Source organism: Martes martes, assembly GCF_963455335.1.
Source record: "Martes martes genome assembly, chromosome: 14".
NCBI classification, from domain to species: domain Eukaryota; kingdom Metazoa; phylum Chordata; class Mammalia; order Carnivora; family Mustelidae; genus Martes; species Martes martes.
In genome coordinates, this window is record NC_137902.1 from 53,624,599 (window position 1) to 53,647,657 (window position 23,059).

Genomic DNA, 23,059 nt, shown 5'->3' on the forward strand with positions numbered 1-23,059 from the left:
CATGAACCGATAGCTCATTTATTTTTAGCACTGAATAATATTCCATTGTCTAGATGTACTGCATTTTATCAATCCATTCACCTGCAGAAGGATATTCATTGTTTCCAGGTTTTGGCAGTTAGGAATAAAGCTGCTAGAAACATATGTGTGCAGGTTTTTGCGTGGACTTAAGTTTTCAGCTCCTTTGAATAAATTCCAAGGAGTGCAGTGCTGGATTATATGGTAAGAGTGTATTTGCTTTTGTGAGAAAACACAACTGTCTTGCAAGGTTACTGTACTATAGGAGTGCTGACAAGACTGACTCCATCTTTGGCCCTCCATTTTGTTCTCCCCTCTGGTGCACAGATGGCGCTACTGTAGATAACTAGTATAGAGCCTCTCTGGCACACATGTGGCACCACTTTAGTTAACTAGTGGATCTTCTGGCACACAGATGGCACCACGTTAGATTACTACCCTTGATGTCACCACCATGCCCTTTGCTCCATAAAAAGCTGGGTATTAAGGTCCAGATAGGGGTGGAAAGTAGGGGCAGAGAATAGTGGTAAAGGGTACCTATGTGCTGCGGGATTGTCTGTCCCCTCGTCCTCCCTGTCATGTAAGTTACCCTGAGTAAAACTCTGTAAGCTGTATGTTGTGACTTGCTTCTTTTTTCCGTATTGAAGTGTCTTCTCAGTCTGGAGGATACACTTCTGACCCTCCTCCACCTTCTAACATTCACCTTTATGTATTCGTATCAGTAATAAATGAGAGTTCCTATAGCTCCACATCTCCTCCAGCATTTGGTATTGTCAGTGTTCCATATTTTGGTTACTGTAACTGGTGGGTATTATATATCAGTATTTTAATATACATTTCCCTGAGGACATATGGGAAAAGATGGTGTGGAGCATCTTTCTATATGTGTATTTGCCATCTGTATATCTTCTTTGGTGAGGTGTCAGGCAATTCATTATAACTTTTAGGATTTATATTTTGTGTTTCTTTTAAATGGTAGAAGTTGAGGTTTTTGGTTTTTTTTTTTAAGATTTTATTTATTTATTTGACAGAGAGACAGATCACACGTAGGCAGAGAGGCAGGCAGAGAGAGAGGGGGAAGCAGGCTCCCTGCCAAGCAGAGAGCCCGATGCGAGACTCGATCGCAGGACCCTGGGATCATGACCTGAGCCGAAGGCAGAGGCTTTAACCCACTGAGCCACCCAGGCGCCCCCCCCCTTTAAGAAGAAACCACATATATCCCATTTCCTAGTTTTCTTCCTTATCTGCTGTAATGAAATCTTTTTGTCCCTGTTCAGTTTCTTTTTTTCATTGTCTGTCAGTTAACACCAGCATTTTCATGTTTTGATTCTTAAATAATTTTTTTATGTGGGGTATTTATTTTTGTAATGAATGAATTTCTATTGTTTGCTCTTTTTGTCTTTTGTTAAAAAATAACAAAGCAAGAAATACAGATTTCTAGAAAGACGAATATATGGGATTTAATTGAAAGATTAAAGTGTTTGGAGAGACTAATAAAATTTACAAGTGCTTTTTCAGGTGACAGCAGAGGTTACCTGAAGTTACTAGGCAAGCAAATTGAAAGCAGAAGGAAAAAAAAATTATGTGTCTTGCTTATTACACCTTAAATGTCAGCTGTTAAATTCAGAATCAGGGATTTTTGCTACTTTTAATATTTGAAATTTTATTAAAAAATTAGAATGGGGAAGCCTCATTGTACTATGTGGTTGATAAAATAAAGTGGAGTTATTTCAGGCAACAAAGATCGTAGGCTAGGAAAGTAGAATACATGGTTTTTATTTCTTTTATTTTTTATTTTTAAAGATTTTATTAGCAAGCAGGAGTAGGGGTGAGGGGGAGAGGGACAAGCAGACTTCCTGAGCAGGAGCCCATTGCAGGGATTGATGCTAAGATCATGAGATCATGATCAGAGCCCGAATCGAATCCAGTGCTTAACCAACTGAGCCACCTAGGTGCCTCTATTTTGGAGATTTCTAATGTGCATTTTTAAAAGATTATTCTAGAAAAAAGAAATTACTCTGGCTAATGTACAGAATGAAAGCAAGGAGTTAGTATAGGAGACAATTGCTGAAATCCAAGCTTGATAGGATGGTGGTATCGACTTGGATATAGAAGTTTATGGATTAGCATACTGTTTAGAAAACTGTGACTTACAAAAATAGTTTGAAATAATTTCTTTTGATAGAAGAATATTTAATATTTAAATATAGAGAGATCATAATATACAAAGTAATGATTTTATTCTTAGTAAAAGGCTTCAGGTGCCACAAGGAAGGCCAGAAAAGCCTTACATCCAGTATATGAGGAAATGTTTATTAGTGGAGTATGTATTGGGTTCTCACATCTCTGAAGCTTACATTGTTGTATGGCTTTACCTAGTTCAGATCAGATTGGGCCTGCTGTTAGAAAAGTATAAAGTGGTGAGCTGTGTACTAGTTTATTTCTGTGTACTAGTTATTTCTTAAAACTAGACTATTTATTTTAATGGCTGATATCATTTATACTTCTTGGCTTTAGCAAGGTAGAACCAGCATTCAAGGTCAAAATAACATTTATGATTAAGAAATATATAAAAATTATCCTGTTTATGAGACTATCTGAAAATAATTTATTTTCTAAGTGCCTTTTATTTATAATTATTTATAATAATAATAATTTTTAAAAGGCCTTTTGACTTAGATGTGGGGTCCTATCTGGTTTTTACCTTTATTTATCTTCTTAGAGCTACTTAATGTTTCCTTAAGTACATTTTCATCACCTGAGATCGGTAGAAGTAGATAATTTAAACCAATCGCTAGGGGAAAAACAAACATTTTGTAGAGAACTGCCTCTCAAAATAAAAAATACAATGATCATTAAATGGTTTAACAGGAATACCAAAGAAACAGTTTATTACTATTTTTTAAAGATTTATTTATTTGTTTTAGAGAGAGCGAGCGAGCATCCACTGGTGCAGAAGGGACAGAAGGAGGGGGAGAGAGAAACTCGAGCAGATGGCTGAGTGTGGAGCCTGACACAGGACTTGATCTCACAACCCTGAGATCAGGACCTGAGCCGAAGCAGGAGTCTGATGTTTAACCGGCTGTGCTCTCCAGGCGCCCCAGAAACATTTTTTTTTATGCTATTTTAAACTGCCTAGAGCTTAGCAACCAAATTATTGCCTTACTACTTTATTTAAATTTGAATTTAAGCAAAACTTGATGGAGATGAGAAAAATAAAAGACTACTACTATGTATAGTAAATACAGATATAGAAAAATGAAATAGAATTTAAAAATCTTATATTTTAAAAATTGTATATACAATAACATTGACTTATATTTTGCTATGCATTTCTTTGAGGTTTAGCATGTGTTTAGATTTGTATGACAGTCCCACACAGAATATAGATTTTCCGTCAGGATACAGGATATCCCCTCCAAAATTTCTGTGTGGTTCCATTGCAGTCAAATCTACCTACCTGTAACCTCTGGTAGTCTGATCTGTTCTCCATCTCTCCTGTTTTACTTTTCCAGAATCTCATATAAAAGTGTGGAACCTTTTGAAACTGATTATCTTTCATCATCAGCATAATATCTTTCAGATTCTTGTTGAGCATGTCAGTAATTCATTCCTGATTACTGGGTAGTTTTCCATTGTATGGATGTACTGGAGTTTGTTCATTCAACTGTTGGAAATCATTTAGGTTATTTACAACTTTGGTAAGAATGAATAAAACTGCTGTGAACACTTCATGTACAGGTTTTTGTGCAAACCTGAGTTTTCATCTCTAAAGTGTCTTGGAGTGTATCATCTTTTATTCCCTCCAGCAGTGTGTGTGTTATAGTTGCTCTGCATCTTTGATATTGTCAGATACTGTTTTAGTATTTTTTTTTAGCCATTCCAGTAGATGTATAGTGTCTCGTTGTGGTTTTCATTATCATTTTTCTAATAGCTAATGATGTTGAGTATCTTTTCACGTGCGTATTTGCCATTTATGTATCTTCTTTGATGGAATGTCTGTTCAGATCACCTGCCCATTCTTCATTTGGGCTTTTTGTATATAATTTATGATGATAGAAAATTCTGGGAAATGCAAATTCATCTATAAGGTAGTGGTGGCACTGGCACTATGTAGGCATCTAGAGTCTGAGAAGGGGAAACTCTTCTTTTTGACTAAGGATCCCAAGAATGTAGGGAAGATACGCCTATTTTTTTTTTTTTTTTTCCTTTTCTATCCTCTGGCACAGTGGTTTTCAGCTAGGCCTAATCCCTCACCACCCTGCACTGTCCTGGGAACATTTGCCAATGTATGGAGACATTTTTGGTTCTCACAACCAAAATTGGGAAGGCGGTGCTCCTAGTGAGTAGTAGCACCTACCTGGATAGAAGTTGAGGTTTGGGCTAGAGGAGAAGAGTGAAGTATAGGAGAACTGAAGGGCTTTGGGAATTTGGGGCTTCTGAGAATTTGGGATAGGTAATGCGGTATTTCTGTGAATTTTCAACCTTTACATCACAGAATCACAGATTGTTAGATAGACTTTTGGAGACTTTGTAACCTGATTCCCTTAATTGTATAGGTAAGAAAATTGAAACCAGATAATATCCAGAATTTAAGTTGAATAGCTGGGGTTTGAATTTAAGACTAATTAGTTGGGGTTCCTGGGTGGTTCAGTCAGTTGAGCACCTGACTTTTGATTTCAGCTCAGGTCATGGCATCGGGGTCGTGGGATAGAGCCTAACGTCTTCGGGCTCCTGCTTAGTTGGGAACCTGCTTCTCCAACTACCTCTGTAGGTCCCCCTTCTTGTGCTCTTTCTCTGTCAAATAAATAAAATCTTTTAGAAAAATTTTTAAAAGTAAGACTTCTAAGTCCAGTGTACTTTGCTTTTTTTACACATCATTGCTCCCTTCTCTCTTTTTCATTAAGGAATACTTTCTGTTTACCAGAAGGCCAAGATGATTGCTGCAAGGCAGGAAAAGATGAAGGGAGGCATTTAGATTACCATCTACTTTGGCTTACCTAGCAAAAGCTCTGTATAAGGGTGAAGATTGGGCATTTGATGTTTCCTTTGTGCTCTGACTTAGAAACCTGACCATGGATGATAGAACAGGAAACTCAATTTTTAGGATGTGTTAGTGTTGAGAACTGTAAGTGAGGCTAAAAGTTCCTTGGAAAGACTTGTAAGCTTAAGGTATGAATATGAGTAGAAGAGAAAAGAGAAGAAAATCAATAAGAAAAGAAAGAAGGAATAGGGTTGCATTTCTTTGGTAGAATGCACCGAAATTGTTTTTTAGACTAATTACAAATAAAATTTAAGGTGGTATTATTTTAATATTTCGTTTTTAGGAGCTTCCTGTGTTTGAATTTGGTCAGAGACTAATCTTGGCCTTTCCTTATAACTACCATCAGGATTTTAGTATACTCTCTCTTGTAGTAATTCTATACATATCAGGAAAACCTTAATGGTTATTTTCTGTTTATGGCTATATTTGATTAAACTGATTAGTAGAGTTTAGCAGAGGCAACTTAAGTTATTTTTTTTTTTTAAAGATTTTATTTATTTATTTGTCAGAGAGAGTACACACAAGTAGGCAGAGAGGCAGGCAGAGGCAGCGAGAGAAGCAGGCTCCCCGCTGAGCAAGGAGCACGATGTGGGACTCGATCCCAGGACCCTGGGATCATGACCTGAGCCGAAGGCAGCGGCCCAACCAACTGAGCCACCCAGGCGTCCCAAGTTATTTTTTTTTTTAAGATTTTTAAAGACTTATCTATTTGAGAGAGAGAGAGCACAAGCAGGGAGAGCAACTGAAGAAGGAGAAGCAGGCTCCCCACTGAGTAGGGAGTCTGATGTGGGGCTTGATCCCAGGACCCTGGGATCATGACCTGAGCTGAAGGCAGATGCTTAACTGACTGAGCCAGGCAGGCATTCCTTAAGATATTTTAAAAGATGTAGTTTAGGGGCACCTGGGTGGCTCAGTCAGTTAAGCAACCAACTCTTGATCTTGATGTCATGATCTCAGGGTTGTGAGATTAAGCCCCATGTCGAGAGTCCACACTGAGCTCAGAGTTAGCTTGGGATTCTGTCTTCTTCTCACACTGCCCCTTGCCTTGCTTATGCATGAGTGCTGTCTCTCTTTAAGATAAATAAATCTGTAAAAAAAAATAAAAGATGAAGTTTAAGTAGTTCATTTACCTATCGCACCCCAGTGTTAACATGTATGTTTTTATTTTGTTAGGTCCTCTATTCTCTGTACAAAATTAAGATGTAATGACTAATAGTATTAGCTACTCCTAATGCTGTAAGTTAGTTCTGCATAGGTTTTCATAGCTCTAATAGTCTTTTGCAACGAGGGTTGCCCATCTGAACCACAGAACAAAGTAAATTATTTCAGTGACACTTAGGATTGAGAAATCATAATCCTATTCGTACAAAACTACTACCATTTTAGATTTATAGGAGAAAAGTTAAGTCATTGTCCAATGGATACGTTAATTCTCTTGTGTAACACCTGTTGAGAAAAACTGCAAGAGGTCAGTAACTATGCTGTGTTGTTAACTCCATACCATGTAGATAACACTGGTGAAAGAGTGCAAGTAAGAAAGATTGTACATATTTTTATCTATTTCATCCTGTTTGGAAAAATATTGTGAGCACTCATAAGTATAATTATTTCCTCAAAAATATGGAACATGTGTAATCATTGTGATTGAATTCAGGTAAATGATGTTTATAAATGGAAAATACCTTACATTAGGAAATACTTTTTAATTAGTAGATTTTTTCCAGTGTCTTTTTTAAATTTAAATTCAGTTAATTAACACATAATGTATTATTACTTTCAGCGGTGGAGGTCAGTGATTCATCAGTCTTATATAATACGTAGTGCTCATTATATCATGGGCCCTCTTTTAATGTCCATCACCCATTTACCCCATCCCCCTGCCACCCTCTGCTACAGCAATCCCCAGTTTGTTTCCTGTCATTAAGAGTCTCTTATTGTTTGTTTTCCTCTCTGATTTTGTCTTGTTTTATTTTTTCCCCTTCTCCCCTGTGATCCTGTTCTGTTTTTTAAATTTCCACATCTGAGTGAGATCGTATGATAATTGTCTTTATCTGGTTGACTTATTTTGCTTAGCATAATACCTTCTAGTTCCATCCATGTCGCTACAAATGGCAACATTTCATTTCTTTTCATGACTGAGTAGTAGTCTGTCACACACATGCGTGTGTACACACACACACACCTTCTTTATCCATTCATCTGTCGATGGACATCTGGGCTCTTTCCATAGTTTGGCTATTTTAGACATTGCTGCTATAAACATGGGGTGCAGGTACCCCTTCAGATCCCTACATTTGTATCTTTGGGGTAAACCCAGTAGTGCAATACTGGGTCATAGGGTAGCTCTATTTTCAGCGTTTTGAGGAACCTCCATACTGTTTTCCAGAGTGGCTACATCAGCTTGTATTTCTACCAACAGTGTAAGAGGGTTCCCCTTTCTCCACATTCTCACCAACATCTGTTGTTTCCTGACTTACTAATTTTAGCCATTGTGAGATAGTATTTCATTGTGGTTTTGATTCATATTTCCCTCATGCCAAGTGACATTGAGCATTTTTTCATGTATCTCTTGGCCATTTGTATGTCTTCTTTGGAGAAATGCCTGTTCATGTCTTCTGCCCATTTCTTGACTGGGTTATTTGTTCTTTGGGTGTTGAGCTTGATAAGTTCTTTATAGATTTTGGATACTAGTCCTTTATCTGATAAGACATTTGCACATATCTTCTCCCATTCGTTTGGTTGCCTTTTGGTTTTGTCTACTGTTTCCTTGGCTGTGTAAAAGCTTTTTGACTTGGTGAAGTCCAAGTAGTTCTTTTTTGCCTTTGTTTCCCTTGCCTTCGGAGACATTCTAGCAAGAAGTTGCTGTGGCCTGTGTTCTCCTGTAGGATTTTGATGGATTCCTGTCTCATATTTAGGTCTTTTATCCATTTTGAGTCTATTTTTGTGATTGGTGTAAGGAGGTGGTCCAGTTTCATTATGCAGGTGGCTGTCCAAAATTTTCCCAACACCATTTGTTGAAAAGATTTTTTTTTTTTCCCATTGGATATTCTTTCCTGCTTTCTCGAAGATTAGTTGACTGTAGAGTTGAGGGTCCATTTCTGAGCTCTCTATTCTGTTCCGCTGATCTATGTTTCTGTTTTTATGCCAGTACCATACTATCTTGATGATTACAGCTTTGTAATAGATCTTGAAGTCTGGCATTGCGATGCCACCAGCTTTGGTTTTCTTCTTCAACATTCCTATGGCTATTTGGGGTCTTTTCTCATTCCATACAAATTTTAGGATTATTTGTTCCAGTTCTGTGAAAAAAGTTGATGGTATCTTGAGAGGGATTGAACTGAATCTATAGGGCAAATACACTGAATGTGTTGCTCTAGGTAGCATAGACATTTTAACAATATTTGTTCTTTCCATCCATGATCATTGAATGTTTTCCATTTCTTCATGTCTTTCTCAATTTCTTTCATGATTGTTCTATAGTTTTCTAAGTAGACTTTCTGAATATCTTCTGGTTTTGGGTGCATCTGTAAAGGGGATCAACTCCTTAATTTCTCTTTCTTCTGTCTCGTTGTTAGTGTATAGGAATGCAGCTGATTTCTGTGCATTGATTTTATATCCTGTCACTTTGCTGAATACCTGTATGAGTTCTAGCAATTTTGGGGTGGACTCTTTTGGGTTTTCTAGATAGAGTATCATGTCATCTGCAAAGAGTGAGAGTTTGACTTCTTTGCAGATTCGGATGCCTTTTATTTCTTTCTGTTGTCTGATTGCTGAGGCTAGGACTTCTAGTACTGTGTTGAACAACAGTGGTGATAGTGGATATCCCTGCCATGTTCCTTACCTTAGGGAAAAGCTATTAGTTTTTCCCTGTTAGAATGATATTCACTATGGGCTTTTCATAGATGGCTTTTATGATATTGAGGTATATTCCCTCTATCCGTAAACTGTGGAAAGTTTAATCAAGAAAGGATGCTGTACTTTGCCAAATGCTTTTTCTGCATCTATGGAGAGGATCATATGGTTCTTGTCCTTCCTTTTATTAATGTGGTGTATCACGTTGATTGATTTGCATATGTTGAACCAACCTTGCAGGCCAGGTGTAAATCCCACTTAGTTGTGGTGAATAATCCTTTTAATGTACTGCTGGATCCTATTGGCTAGGTGAGAATTTTTACGTCTGTGTTCATCAGGGATATTGGTCTGTAATTCTCCATTTTGGTAGGGTCTTTGTCTGGTTTTTGGGTCCAGGTAATGCTAGTCTCATAGAGTTTGGAAGTTTTCTTTCCATTTCTATTTTTGAAACAGCTTCAGGAGAATAGGTATTATTCTTCTTTAAATGTTAAGTTGAATTCCCCTGGGAAGCCATCTGGCCCTGGGCTCTTGTTTGCTGCAAGATTTTTGATTTCTGCTTCAATTTCCTTACTAGTTATGGGTCTGTTCAGGTTTTCTATTTCTTCCTGTTCCACTTTTGGTAATTTATGTGTCTCAAGGAATGTAATCATTTGCTTCAGATTGCCTGATTGGTTGGCATATAGTTACTCATACTATTTTCTTGTAATTGTTTTTCTTCGGTGTTGGTTGTGATCTCTCCTCTTTCATGATTTTATTTATTTGGGACCTTTTCCTTTTTGCTAAGCCCAGCTATGAGTTTATCAATCTTACTCTTTCAGAGAACCAGCTCCTAGTTTCCTTGATCTGTTCTACTGTTCTTTTGGTTTCTATTTCATTGATTTCTGCCCTGATCTTTATTATTTCTCTTCTCCTGCAGGGTTGAGGCTATATTTGCTGTCCTTTATCCAGCTCCTGTAGGTGTAGGGTTAGGTTGTGTATTTAAGACCTTTCTTGTTTCTTGAGAAAGGCTTGTATTGCTGTATATTTCCCTCTTAGAAACACCTTTGCTGCATCCCAAAGGTTTTGAACAGTTGTATTTTCATGAGTTTTTAAAATTCTTCTTTAATTTCCTGGTTGACCCATTCATTTTTTTAGTAGGATGCTCTTTAGCCCCCATGTATTTCAGTTCTTCCCAAATTTTCTCTTGTGATTGAATTCCAGTTTCAAAGCATTGTGATCCCAAAATATGCAAGGAATAATCCCAGTCTTTTGGTACCAGTTAAGACCTGATTTATGACCCAGGATGTGATCTATTCTGGAGAATGTTCCATATGGACTCAAGAAGAATATGTATTCTGTTGCTTTAGGAAGAAATGCTCTGAATATATCTGTGAAGTCCATCTGGTCCAGAGTGTCATTCAAAGCCCTTGTTTCCTTGTTGATTCTGCTTAGATGATCTGTCCATTGCTATGAGTGGGGTATTAAAGTCCTCTACTATTACTGTATTATTATCAATATGTTTCTTTAATTTTGTTAATAATTGGTTTATATAATTGGCTGCTCCCATGTTAGGGACATAAATATTTACAATTGTTAGATCTTCTTGTTGGATAGACTCTCTAATTATTGATATGGTGTCCTTCCTTATCTCTTGTTGCAGTCTTTGGTTTAAAATCTAATTTGTCTGATATAAGGATTGCTACCCTAGCTTTCTTTTGATGTCCAGTAGCATGATAAACAGTTTCCTGCCCCTTCACTTTAAATCTGGAGGAGTCTTTGGGTCTAAAATGAGTCTCTTGCAGACATCATTTCAATGGGTATTGCTTTTTTATCCGGTCTGATACCCTGTGTCTTTTGTTGGGACATTTATCCCATTACCTATTGAAAGATTTGAATTTAGTGCCATTGTATTACCTGTTTGTGTATATTGTCTCTGTTTCTACCTCTCAGTTACCCTGTATTTAATTCTTGCATTATTATGATACATTTATTACAATTGGTGATCCAATATTGAAACATTATTATTAACTAAAGCGTTTGTTAATATTAGGGTTCATTCTTTGTTGATATTCTATGTTTTTTTTCGTATTGTGGTGAAAAATACATAACACTGAATTTATCATTTTAAACATTTTTAACTTACAGTATAGTAGTGCTAAGTATATTCACTTTGTTGCACAACAAATCCCTATAACTTTTCATCTAGAAATAACTTTTTAAAGATTTATTTATTTATTTATTTATTTGAGAGAGTGAGCAAACGAGGGAGAGAGAGACAAGCAGACTCCTTATTGAGCAGGGAGCCCAATGTGGGGTTCGATCCCAGGTCCCTGAGATCATGACCTGAGCCAAAATCAAGAATTAGATGCCTTACTGACTGAGCCACCCACGTTTGCCTAGAAATAATTTTTTAAATGTATTGCAGTTCTGGTATATACGAGACTGATTAAATTATAAATTTATTTCCTTTTGATTTTTCCAGTGTTCTGTATCATTAAAAAGAAGAAGAAGAATTATAAACCTTTGTTTGGAAGATTGCTGATTAGTGGTAATGTTAGAGATTGTCTTTTCCGGAAATTGGGATTTTTTTTTTTTTACCTTGACTAGTCCTGTGTGATCCTCCATGGGTAGTTAAAGATGACAGAAAGTTTAATGCCTCCTGTATCAGGAGCATTAACTTTGGTTTTGTGATCATAGTGGTCAGAAGTGTGTGGAAGAAGTGATTGTTTAGATTGGTATGAATCAAATAACATTAGTCTTTGTCCAGATTATGCCTGTATTTCTGCTAATCATCTTGGCATTATTCCTTTAAATACTGCTTTTATCCTAAATATATTGTCTTATAAAATTGGAATGACTGTCAAGATCCATGTCCCTAGATAACTCTCTATTCTTGGATTTGACAATGGAGAGATACAGAATTTCAACTCTTAAGAAGAGTGATCATATTTTCAACAAACTGAGAGGGGTGTACATCAACATACGTATGTCATATATGACAGGCCCACAGCTAACATCATAGTGAACAGTGAAAAGCTGGAAACCTTTTCTCTTCTCTTCTTCTTCTTCTTCTTTCTTTTTTTTTTTTTTTAAGATTTTATTTATTTATTTGACAGAAAGAGACACAGCGAGAGACGGAACACAAGCAGAGGGAGGTGGAGAGGGGGAAGCAGGCTTTCCGTCGAGCAGGGGGCCTGATGCAGGGATTGATCCCAGGACTCTGGGATCATGACCTGAGCTGAAGGCAGACACTTAAGGCTTGAACCACCAAGGTGCCCCTGGAAACCTTTTCTTTAAGAAGAGGAATAAGACAAGAATCCCACTCCTGCCATTTTTCCCCAGCATAGAATTGAAAGTACTAGCCAGAGCATTTGGGCAAGAAAGAGAAATAAAAGGCATCCAAATTGTACTATTTGCAAATGACATGATATTATATATTGAAAACCCTAAGCACTCCACCAAAAAACTATTAGATATGATTGTACATTTATATAGTTATATGCATTTATAGAACACATCCAGATTGGTAAGGAAGAAGTAAAACTCTCACTATTTGCAGATGACATGATACTGTATATAGAAAACATTAAAGACTCCACACATACACAACCAAAAAAAACCCAACAAAAAACCCTCCAAAAACTAGAGCTGATAAAGAAATTCAGTAAAGTTGCAGGATACAAAATCAATGTATAGAAATTTGTTGCAAACAGAGCAGAAAGTGAAATTAAGGAAACAGTCTGATTTATATTTTCACCCAAGCCAATAAAATATCTAGAAATAACCCAAGAAGTGGAAAACTTGTAATCTGAAAACTATAAAATACTGATGAAAGAAATTGAAGATGATTCAAAAAAATGGGAAGATATTCCATAATCATGGTTGGAAGAACAAACATTGTTGAAATGTCTGTAATACTGCCTAATGCAATCTACAAATTTAATGTAGTCCATATCAAGTTACCAACATTTTTCACAGAACTAGAATGAACGAATCTTAAATTTGTATGGAACCACAAAAGACCTCAAATAGCCAAAGTAATCTTGAAAAAGAAAAACAGAACAACTCCAGATACCAAGTTATATTATAAAGCAGTAGCAGTTAAAGGAGTATGTTACTGGCATTAAAAAGCAGAGAAATAAATCAGTGGAATAGAATGGAAAACCCAGAAATAACACCACAATTATATGGTCAACTAATCTTCAACAAAGGAGGAATGAATATACAATCAGAGAAAGATAGTCTCTTCAACAAATAGTGTTGGGATCATTGGACAGCCACATGCAAAAGAATGAAACTGGACCACTTTCTTTTACCATACACAAAAGTAATCTCAGAATAGATTAAAGACCTAAATGTGAGATCTGAAACCATAAAAATCCTTAAAGAGAGCACAGGCAGTAATCTCTCTGATACTGGCCATAGCAACATTTTTCTATGACTCCTTCAGCAAGAGAAATAAAAGTAAAAATAAACTATTGGGACTGTATCAAAATAAAAATTTTCTGCACAGTGATAGAAATAGTCCACAAAACTAAAAGGCAACCTACTGAATGAGGGAAGATATTTGCAAATGACATATCTGATAAAGGGTTAGCATCTGAAATATATGAAGAACTGATACAACTCAACACCCAAAAGCCAAATTATCCAATTTAAAAAACAGACAGAAGACATGAAAAGACATTTCTCCAAAGAAGGCAGACAGATGGCCAACGTGTGCATGAAAAAGATGGTCAGTATCACTCATCATCAGGGAAATCAAATCAAAACTACAGTGAGATATCACCTTATGCTTGTTAGAATGGCTAAAATCAAAAACAGAAGAAACAAGTATTGGTAAGGGTGTGGAAAAGAGCCCTTGCATTGTTGGTGGGAAGTCAAACTGGTACAGAGACTGTGGAAAATGGTATGGAGGTTCTTCAAAATGGTAAAAATAGAACTACCCTACAATCCAGTAATCACATTACTGGGTATTTACCCCCCAAATACAAAAACACTAATTCAGAGTGATACATGTACCCCTTTACTTGTAGCAGCATTATTTACAATATCCAAGATAGGGAAGCAGCCCAAGTATCTATTGATTGATGAATGGATAAAGGCAATGTTTTTTGTCTGTACAATGGAATATTACTCGGCGATAAAAAGAATGAAATCTTGCCATGTCGTTTGCAGTGACATGGACGGAGCTAGTGAACTAAGTCAGAAAGACAAATACCATATGATTTTACTCTTATGTGAAATTTAGGAAACAAAACAAAGACTCTATGGAAAAAGAAACAAAAAAAACCAGACTCTTAACTATAGGGAGCAAACTGATAGTTACCAGTATGGCAGTGGGTTAGGGTATAGGGGAAATAGAGGATGGGAATGAAAGAGTACAGTTACCATGATAAAAATAAATAAAATGATTGAAAAATATTTTAGATTTAGTGTGGACTTAGATCACCCATTGAATTTTCAGATCAACCTTAGGCCCTATTCCTAGTTTCTCTTCTTCATTACTCCTGACATGCTTTCTCAGTCTACTTTTTTCACCCCAAAGCCTTGAGACAGAAAAGTGATGGGGGAGGCACATGAGATCACACACCAAGATTTGGTTCTTACTCTCTTTTTACTTAGTATTATTTTAAACTTTAGACTGTCTTCAAGTTATGCAGAGGACATGGTTTTAAGACAGCTCTTTTTTCCTTGTTATTGTTCTGTATTGTTTATGGAGAAAATATTGTTAAACTGGGGTGTAAGCATCTACCATTGTCTTCACCTGCCCCTATTCTCTTTAAATCATATATGCATCATAGCAGAAGTTAATCTAACACTTTATACTTTGGTTTAATGATAAAGATTGAGATTTTTGCTCCATGGGAGTTTGGGCTTACAAAGTCCCAAGTGAATAATCAAATATTAATTAACAGCATCTTACTGGATTAACCCTATAATAAAAATTGTTTAAACAGAAACATTTTATTTATTTATTTATTTATTTATTTATAAAGATTTTATTTATTTATTTGACAGAGAGAGAGTGAAAGAGGGAGCATGAGTGAGGGGAGTGTGAGAGGGAGAAGCAGGCTCCCTGCTGAGCAGGGAGCCCAATGCAGGACTCAATCCCAGGACCCTGGGATCATGACCTGAGCTGAAGGCAGACGTTTAATGGCTGAGCCACCCAGGTACCCCAAACAGAAACATTTTAAATGGAGTTTTATGTTATATGTTAAAATTTTGACTGCTGGTATTGCCATAAAATATAGCAAAGTAGCCATAAAATGTGTGAGGCTTAGAATGGGCTTGAAACTGAAATATGTCTTCATTTTCGATAAATTAATATAAACCCAAGAGTTTGGGGAGGATGGAGAGTAGATGGTTTTTTATGGGACCCCCCGGATGGCTCAATTGGTTAAGCATCTGCTGTCAGCTTAGGTCATGATCCCAGGGTCCTGGGATAGAGTCCTGCATCGGGCTCCTTGCTCAGAGGGTAGCCTGCTTCTCCCTCTCCTTCTGCCTGCTGCTCCCCCTGCTTGTGTTCTCTTTCTGTGTCAAATAAGTAAAATCTTAAAAAAAAGAAAAAAGTTTTTCACAAAGCTTTTTCTAGATTATTCTGTATCGTCTTCACTTTTACACACCCTCACCTTTGCTTTATACAAGTCAATACTTTATTAACACTAATTTCTTTTATAGCAATGCTTAAACTTTCCTTATTGATAGCTGAATTTTTCCATCCGGTGTTTTTCTAATGGCACTTAGGTACATTAAAAGTATTTATTAACCATTGAAACTCTGTAGCTACCTATTTTCTAAGACTTGAATTGAAACAAGGTAGAGATTTTGTTTTATGGAAATTTTAAATATTGAAAGCTTAATCATGATGTCAACACATTAGCCACATCCTAGAGTTTTAGAAAATTTATATTGATCATCACTGTTTCTGTAGTTTTTGGGTAGGTTTGTTTTTAGTTTAAAGTGTACTTTTTCTTTGGTTGAATTATTTTTTTCTTTTCCCTTTGCGCAGTTTGTTTTTCTGAGCAGTTACTCAAGAAGGAAAATTGTCACTCTTCACTAGACATAAATTTATGTCTTTCTTTCTTCACCAGACATAAGTTTCAGGTGTGTGTATGTGTCTGTGTGTGCATATGCACACAAAAAGTGGCCATGGAGGTACTCGATAGATGAAAGAATATTTCTCAGAGTATCAGAAGGATAGCGACCTGCTTTTCTTTTCTTTTTAAGATTTTATTTATTTATTTGACAGATCATGAGGCAGGCGGGGGCGGGGGGCGGGGGGAAAGCAGGCTCCCCGCTGAGCAGAGAGCCCCATGTAGGGTTCAATCCCAGGACCCTGGGATATGACTTGAGCTGAAGGCAGAGGCTTTAACCCACTGAGCCATCCAGGTGCCCAGTGGCCTGCTTTTCCATAGCATCTTCATTTAGCAAGAATATGTACCAAAAAATTTTTGTCAAACCCAACATTTCTGTTAGATGATTCTTTTTCTTACGGTTATCTTTTTTTTTTTTTTAACTGGTAGGGAATTATATAACTTAAATTAACTCTATATTCTCACCTAGATCATTTAAAATAGCTTTCTTTGCTGTTGGAAGATACTTCCCAGAACAGAGTTAGCTGAGGTGTGAGCTTTCCTCATTGAGTCTATCAGTAATGTCACTTTGAGGTATGAAAATGCATCTTTTCTAGACATGAACGTTAATCTCTACTGTATTTTGGCAGTCATCCTGGTGTCTTCAATGCAGAACTTTCAAGCTGATTCATTTAATCTAAAAGAAATGTACAGAGATGTTTTAAAAATTATCCAATATAATTAAAGTCTAATATATTGTTGCATTTTTAATAGTGCCATAGTTGTACAGTAAAGATTATATTTCTAGTAGTTTAACCCATTTCTCAGATAATATGACAAAGGCTTCTAAGCTAGTGCATTCAGCCAAACTCTTTCATAAAGAATGCTTAGTCCAGGGGGCGCCTGGGTGACTTAGTCATTAAGCGTCTGCCTTCGGCTCAGGTCATGATCCCAGGGTCCTGGGATTGAGCTCCACATTGGGCTCCCTGCTCAGCAGGAAGCCTGCTTCTCCCTCTCTAACTTCTCCTTCTTGTGTTCCCTCTCTCTCGCTGTGTCTCTCTGTCAAATAAGTAAATAAAATCTTAAAAAAAAAATGCTTAGTGGGAATGCAAGCTGGTGCAGCCACTCTGGAAAACAGTATGGAGGTTCCTAGAAAGTTGAAATATGACCCAGCAATTGCACTACTGTATATTTACCCCCAAAATACAAATGTGAGGCTTCAGAGGGGCACCTGTATCCCAGGGTTTGTATCAGCAGTGTCTATTATAGTGAAACTATGGAAAGAACCCAGATGCCCATCGACAGATGAATGGATAATGAAGACGTGGTATATAAATATGTATAATGGAATATTATGCAGCCATCAAAAAATGAAATCTTGCCATGTGCAGTAACGTGGATGGAACTAGAGGGTATTATGCTAAGTGAAATAAGTCAATCAGAGAAAGACAATTATATGATCTCACTGATAATGCAGAATTTAAGAAACAAAGCAGAGAATCATAGGGGAAGAGAGGAAAAAATGAAACAAGATGAAACCGGAGAGGAAGACAAACCATAAGGGACTCTTAACCTTAGGAAACTGAAGGTTGTTGGAGGGGAGGGGGATGGGGTGGCTGGGTGATGGACATTGGGGAGTGTATGTGTTGTGATGAGTGCTGGGTGTTGTGTAAGACTCATGAATCACAGACCTGTAACCCTGAAACAGATAATAACTGTATAAAAAAAAAATGGTTAGTTTTTTCCTACCCTAAGTTAATATTCTCCCTTGGAGTTTTTTTTGAGGCCTTTCCACTTACCAACCTAATGTAATTTTTCCTTTTTTTGAATCCTTGTTAATATGTTCTTGGAGCCTATATATTTTTTTTGTCCTTTGCATAATGGATATTCAAATAGTTTTATGTCTATTACCAAATGATGAGGTGTTTGTTGGCAGAATGTACCTTGCTCATTTTTGTGCCTTTTGTACTGCTGTCGCAATATCTTGCTCAATAAATACATAGCTAATGACTTGAATGAAATAATGGCAATTGGACATTATGGATTATGTGTAATTTGCCTCAGCTATTGAGGCTAATGGTGATGTTGTCTCATTCATAACCACTCAAGGTGACTTTCTTCTTCCAGAAAGTTCAAAATACTTTTATATTTTGTTTTTCTGAAATGAACTCTTAAAGCCAAAAAAAAAAAAACTTAGAAATAAATACCACCTGTGCTCTTCATTTCCCAGAGTTCAGTCTCAGAGAGGATAAAACTTTTACTGGTCCCATAGCAGGCTAGAGCTAGAAAAGAGAACCTAAGTTCTCTGTATCTACTCGTGTAATTGAACACTAATACTTATTACGACTGTTAGTAGTAACTTTAAATTCATTAATTGACACTGAGGATACTAAGAAGTCTAAAACATACTTCCTGCCTTTCGATTTATAGTCTCCTGCATAAGTCTCCTGCATAATTATTAATAATAATTAAAATTATTTCTTGAGTCAGGTACCGGAGTAGTGGTACAGAATGTTAATTCTGTAGGAATTTAGAGGGAGAAATCAAGAGCGATAATGGTTTTTATGTAACTTTTACAGATGAGGTAAACCTTAAGAAGGGCTGGGCTGAGGAATAGTATGCAAACAGTTTTTCGTGTTAAGACATGTAGAAACAGGGGCGCCTGGGTGGCTCAGTTGTTAAGCGTCTGCCTTTGGCTTAGGTCGTGATCCCAGGGTCCTGGGATCGAGCCCTGCATCGGGCGCTCTGCTCAGCGGGAAGCCTGCTTCTCTCTCTCCCACTCCCCCTGCTTGTGGTCCCTCTCTCACTGTCTCTCTCTTTCTGTCAAATAAATAAAATCTTAAAAAAAAAAAAAAAAAGACATGTAGAAACAATGACAAAACCTAGCCAGAAACTTGAATCTCCTCATTTATAGTCTAATAGCCTATTATATAGTCATATTTATAATTACTTATGATTAGTGAACTTCAGTTTCCATTTAAATCAATAAATATTTAGATGTGTTTAATACCCAAAGTATTATATTAGACTTTGTGGTTGTATTAGGCATAGGAATCAAGTTCGGCTTCCACGGAGATGCAGAAGCCCAGTTTGGTAAGTTCTTTGAGTATATAAACTACGAATATGGAGTCCATTATGAAATTATATTCACTATAGTAATTCTTGTAGACTGCACAAGGAATAACTCAACTGGCTAAACTGAAACTACTTAAATCTGCTCTCAGAAGTCCATAAATCTTAAATCTAGCAGTAGCAGATGCTTATTTTTTCTGTTATTTATTCTCCTATGTCCATGGCAACTATTGTTGTTCATAGTTTGCACATGTTTTGGGAATAACACACCCTTTGCAAAGAAGAAGTGCTATGTATATCAGTGAAATAAATACATTTATTTATGTTTGCAGTACTGCCTAGTGTGTATTTAGTAAGTTCTAGGTTGTAGCTTTAGTAAAAATAAGAAGTGCATCCATCTTTGTTATGTCACTATACTACAGTTGAATTGGGCATACTGTAATTTTTAGTTTAGCTTCTGGCATTCCCTTTTTTTTTTTTTTTACCATTTTAATTCAGTCAGAATTTCATTTGTCATCTCTTTTCTGTTTTCAGAAGGATAAATATGACAGCAGAATAATGTGTATTCTCATTTTCCAGTAGTGTGTAAAGATGAAACACTTGCTGAATATTTTTGAGACCTCTGTTGCTGTTTAGATTAAATCATTCTTGAGGTGTCTGGGTGACTCAGTCGGTTAAGCATCCAACTCGATCTCAGCTCAGGTCTTGATGTCAGGGTTGTAAGTTCAAGCCCTACATTGGGTGTGGAACCTACTTAAAGAAAAGAAGATTAAAATATTCTTTTCAGCAGTGTAATGAATGCATAATCCATTCAAGTATTTTGAAAGTATAACCAGCCATTAGAAGACAAATGTTAGGGACGCCTGGGTGGCTTAGTTAAGGATCTGTCTTTGGCTCAGGTCATGATCCCAGGGTGCTGGGATTGAGTCTCACATCGGGCTCCCTGCTCACCAGGGAGCCTGCTTCTCCCTCTGCCTGCTCTGCCTGCTGCTTTCCCTGTTTGTGCTCTCTCTCGCTCTCTGACAAATAAATAAATAAAATCTTAAAAAAAAAAAAAGAGAAGAAAAAGAAAACAAATGTTAGATGGAAAAAGTCTTCCCAGTCAGTTCTGGTAGAGCTCAGTAAGATTGAATTGGAAAAGTATTGTAATGGTTCATATTGGGAAAGTTTTATCCTCCTTTTTTTTTTTTTGGTTAATAAAAACATTCTACTAAAAAATAACATTGGATGGATTGGTGTTAATATTGCATCTGACCTAAAAATATTTTATATCTAAAATAAATCTAGGTGGAAAATATGACCCCTTTTTAGAGGAAGGAAAGATGAAACCTCAGGGCTGGGAACACGACTGGAACAAAGGAAAATAAATACAGCTTAGTATTCTAATAGCCCTCAGAACAATAGGGATGAACTCTTGAAAACTAAACAAAGGTTATGAAATTCATTTATTATAGGTAAGGTACAAATTAAATTAGATGTCATTTTTTAAACCACCATATAAATTGAAGAGATCAACAATAGCAAATACAGGGAAAGAAGTACCCTGATAAACTCTTGGTGGTATTTAAATTGGAATGTCAGTTTTTGTTTTTTTTTTTTTTTAAGATTTTTATTTATTTATTTTGTGAGAGAGACAGAGTGAGAGAGAGCATGAGAGGGGAGGTCAGAGGGAGAAGCAGACTCCCCATGGAGCTGGGAGCCCGATGTGGGACTCGATCCCAGGACTCTGGGACCATGACCTGAGCCGAAGGCAGTTGCCTAACCAACTGAGCCACCCAGGTGCCCTGGAATGTCAGTTTTGAAGGGTAATTTGACAGTATCTTTCAAAGTTAAAAATGATCACATGACATTACTTTTTTTTTTTTTTTTGTGAGAGAGAGATCCTGAGAGGGCTGGGACAGAGAGAAGGGGAGAGAAACTTAGGCAGTCTCCATGCCCAGCACAGCGCCCGCTAGGGGCTCCATCTCACCACCCTGAGATCATGACCTGAACCGAAATCAGCAGTCAGATGCTTAACCTACTAAGCTACCCAGGCACCTCACACGTTACTTTTAATTAAGCGGTTTCATTTGTAGATGTCTGTCCCACAGATTTACTTGCATAAAAATGAATAAAAATAAATGCACGGGAAATGTCTCTGTAGCTACGTTTGTAATGGCAAAGTATGGAAACATCTTTAATTAACTAAGGATTAATTGCCAGATAGTTAAATTGTGTATTAACTGCCGGTTAAATTGTGGCATAATCATAGAATGAAGTACTCCGTTAGAGTTAAAAAGGATATCTCTTGTTGGAATGATTTTTAAGTTGTATTAAGTTTTAAAGATTTGCAGATGTGTATGATATGATTTCATTATATAAAACAAGGGATAATGCAAAGCATTCCAAATGCTGAATGTTTGAGTATATACATATGTATATACATATGAATATTGTTTATATGTAAACAAATAGAACAATTTCAGGAAAGATGTATACAGACTTCTTTCTGAGTTTACTTCTAGGGAGAGTGGTGAGGTTTCAGAAAGATGAAGAATAAGACGTAGTTTCTTTTTTATATTTCTGTAGAGTGACTTTTTTCTTAAGATTTTATTTATTTGACAGCATGCACACGTGCGCGAGTGAGAGAGAGAGTGTACAAGCAGGGGCAAGGGCAGGCAAAGGGAGAGGGAGAAGCAGGCTCCCCGCTGAGCAAGGATCCCAAAATGGGGCTCAATCCTAGGACCCTGGGATCATGACCTGAGCCAAAGGCAGATGCTTAACTGACTAAGGCATCTAGGCACCTCTGCAGTGACTTCTTTCAAAAGATTTATTTGAGAGAGAGAATGTGCTCACTTGAGTGAGAATGAGCAAGGGAAGGGGCAAAGGGAGAGGGAGATAGCAGCTGTATCTCTGCTGAGTGAATCCCAGCACCCTGAGATCCTGACCTGAGCCAAAATTGAGTCAGAGGCTTAATGGACTGAGCTACCCAGGCACCCCTACAGTGACATTTTTGATAATAAAAATGTATTCCTTATCTTACTTGTAAACAAAATGCAAGCAGTCTTGCTTATTCTATTCCAAAATCTGTATCATGTCCAACAGTCAATATTCTCATAATTTTTCCATCTTTATACTCTTCTTTTATTACCTTCCCCTAACTTCTGTACCCAGGGCAAAGGGGAGGTGAGTGTGGTTCCCTAGGTTCAGTGACTCTGGTCATCCAAAACTTTTGGGGCATTCTCACTGGCATCTGTTCCCAGGTGGAAATTTGAATGAAATGGCAAGGCAGGGCATCAAGATGTCCCGATGGTGCAAGGTTGGCCCTTGAACCTTGAAAGTCACCAAATTATAACTTAAGTCTTAGAATTGGTCAGATTCAGAGGAGCTTTTTTTTTTTTTTTTTTTAAAGATTTTATTTATTTATTTGACAGAGAGAGATCCGAAGTAGGCAGAGAGGCAGGCAGAGAGTGAGGAAGGGAAGCAGGCTCCCCGCCAAGCAGAGAGCCCGATGCGGGGCTCGATCCCAGGACCCTGAGATCATGACCTGAGCCGAAGGCAGCGGCTTAACCCACTGAGCCACCCAGGCGCCCCTGGAGGAGCTTTTTTTAGGCAAACTAGTATCATAGGAAATTAAACCAGATTGCTAATTTATTAGTTTACCATGAGAAATACAGCTGGCGTGAGATCTAGGATACTCTCATCTTCTGATCAGCATGTTCTCTCTTTGAAGGCAGTCTAAACAGGAAGCTCTGTTAGAATCATAACATACTTAGTAAGCATGGAAATAGAATAAAGAGGAGTTAAATATATAATTTAGATACTTAATGGCTGAGGCTCTGATGACCTTCAGTTCCAGGGGTAGTGTATAGCTGCCACTGGGATGAATAAGGTGAATCTTAGTGGGCACTCCTGATCGTGCTGATTTTACAATGTAGTTCTCAAAGCGCAGTCCTATTTCAGTTTCTTAGAGTGTACTGAGCCATTATGTACATATATTATATACACCAGATATTGTATTAGATCATGGAAACACAGG

At 37.1% G+C, this 23,059-nt stretch overlaps 1 protein-coding gene across 3 annotated transcripts in view; it reads left to right on the forward strand.

Annotated features, from left to right (window-relative positions):
- MICU1 (mitochondrial calcium uptake 1) overlaps positions 1 to 23,059 on the forward strand; it is a 253,080-nt gene that overhangs the window by 21,052 nt on the left and 208,969 nt on the right. Inside the window, exon 2 of one of the 3 annotated variants that reach the window (XM_080822561.1) lies at positions 11,376 to 11,441. The exons of the other annotated variants lie outside the window; for them this stretch is intronic. The gene's annotated coding sequence lies outside the window, so the exon portion shown is untranslated. The remainder of the gene's footprint in view (positions 1 to 11,375; positions 11,442 to 23,059) is intronic. 3 annotated transcript variants of the gene reach the window in all.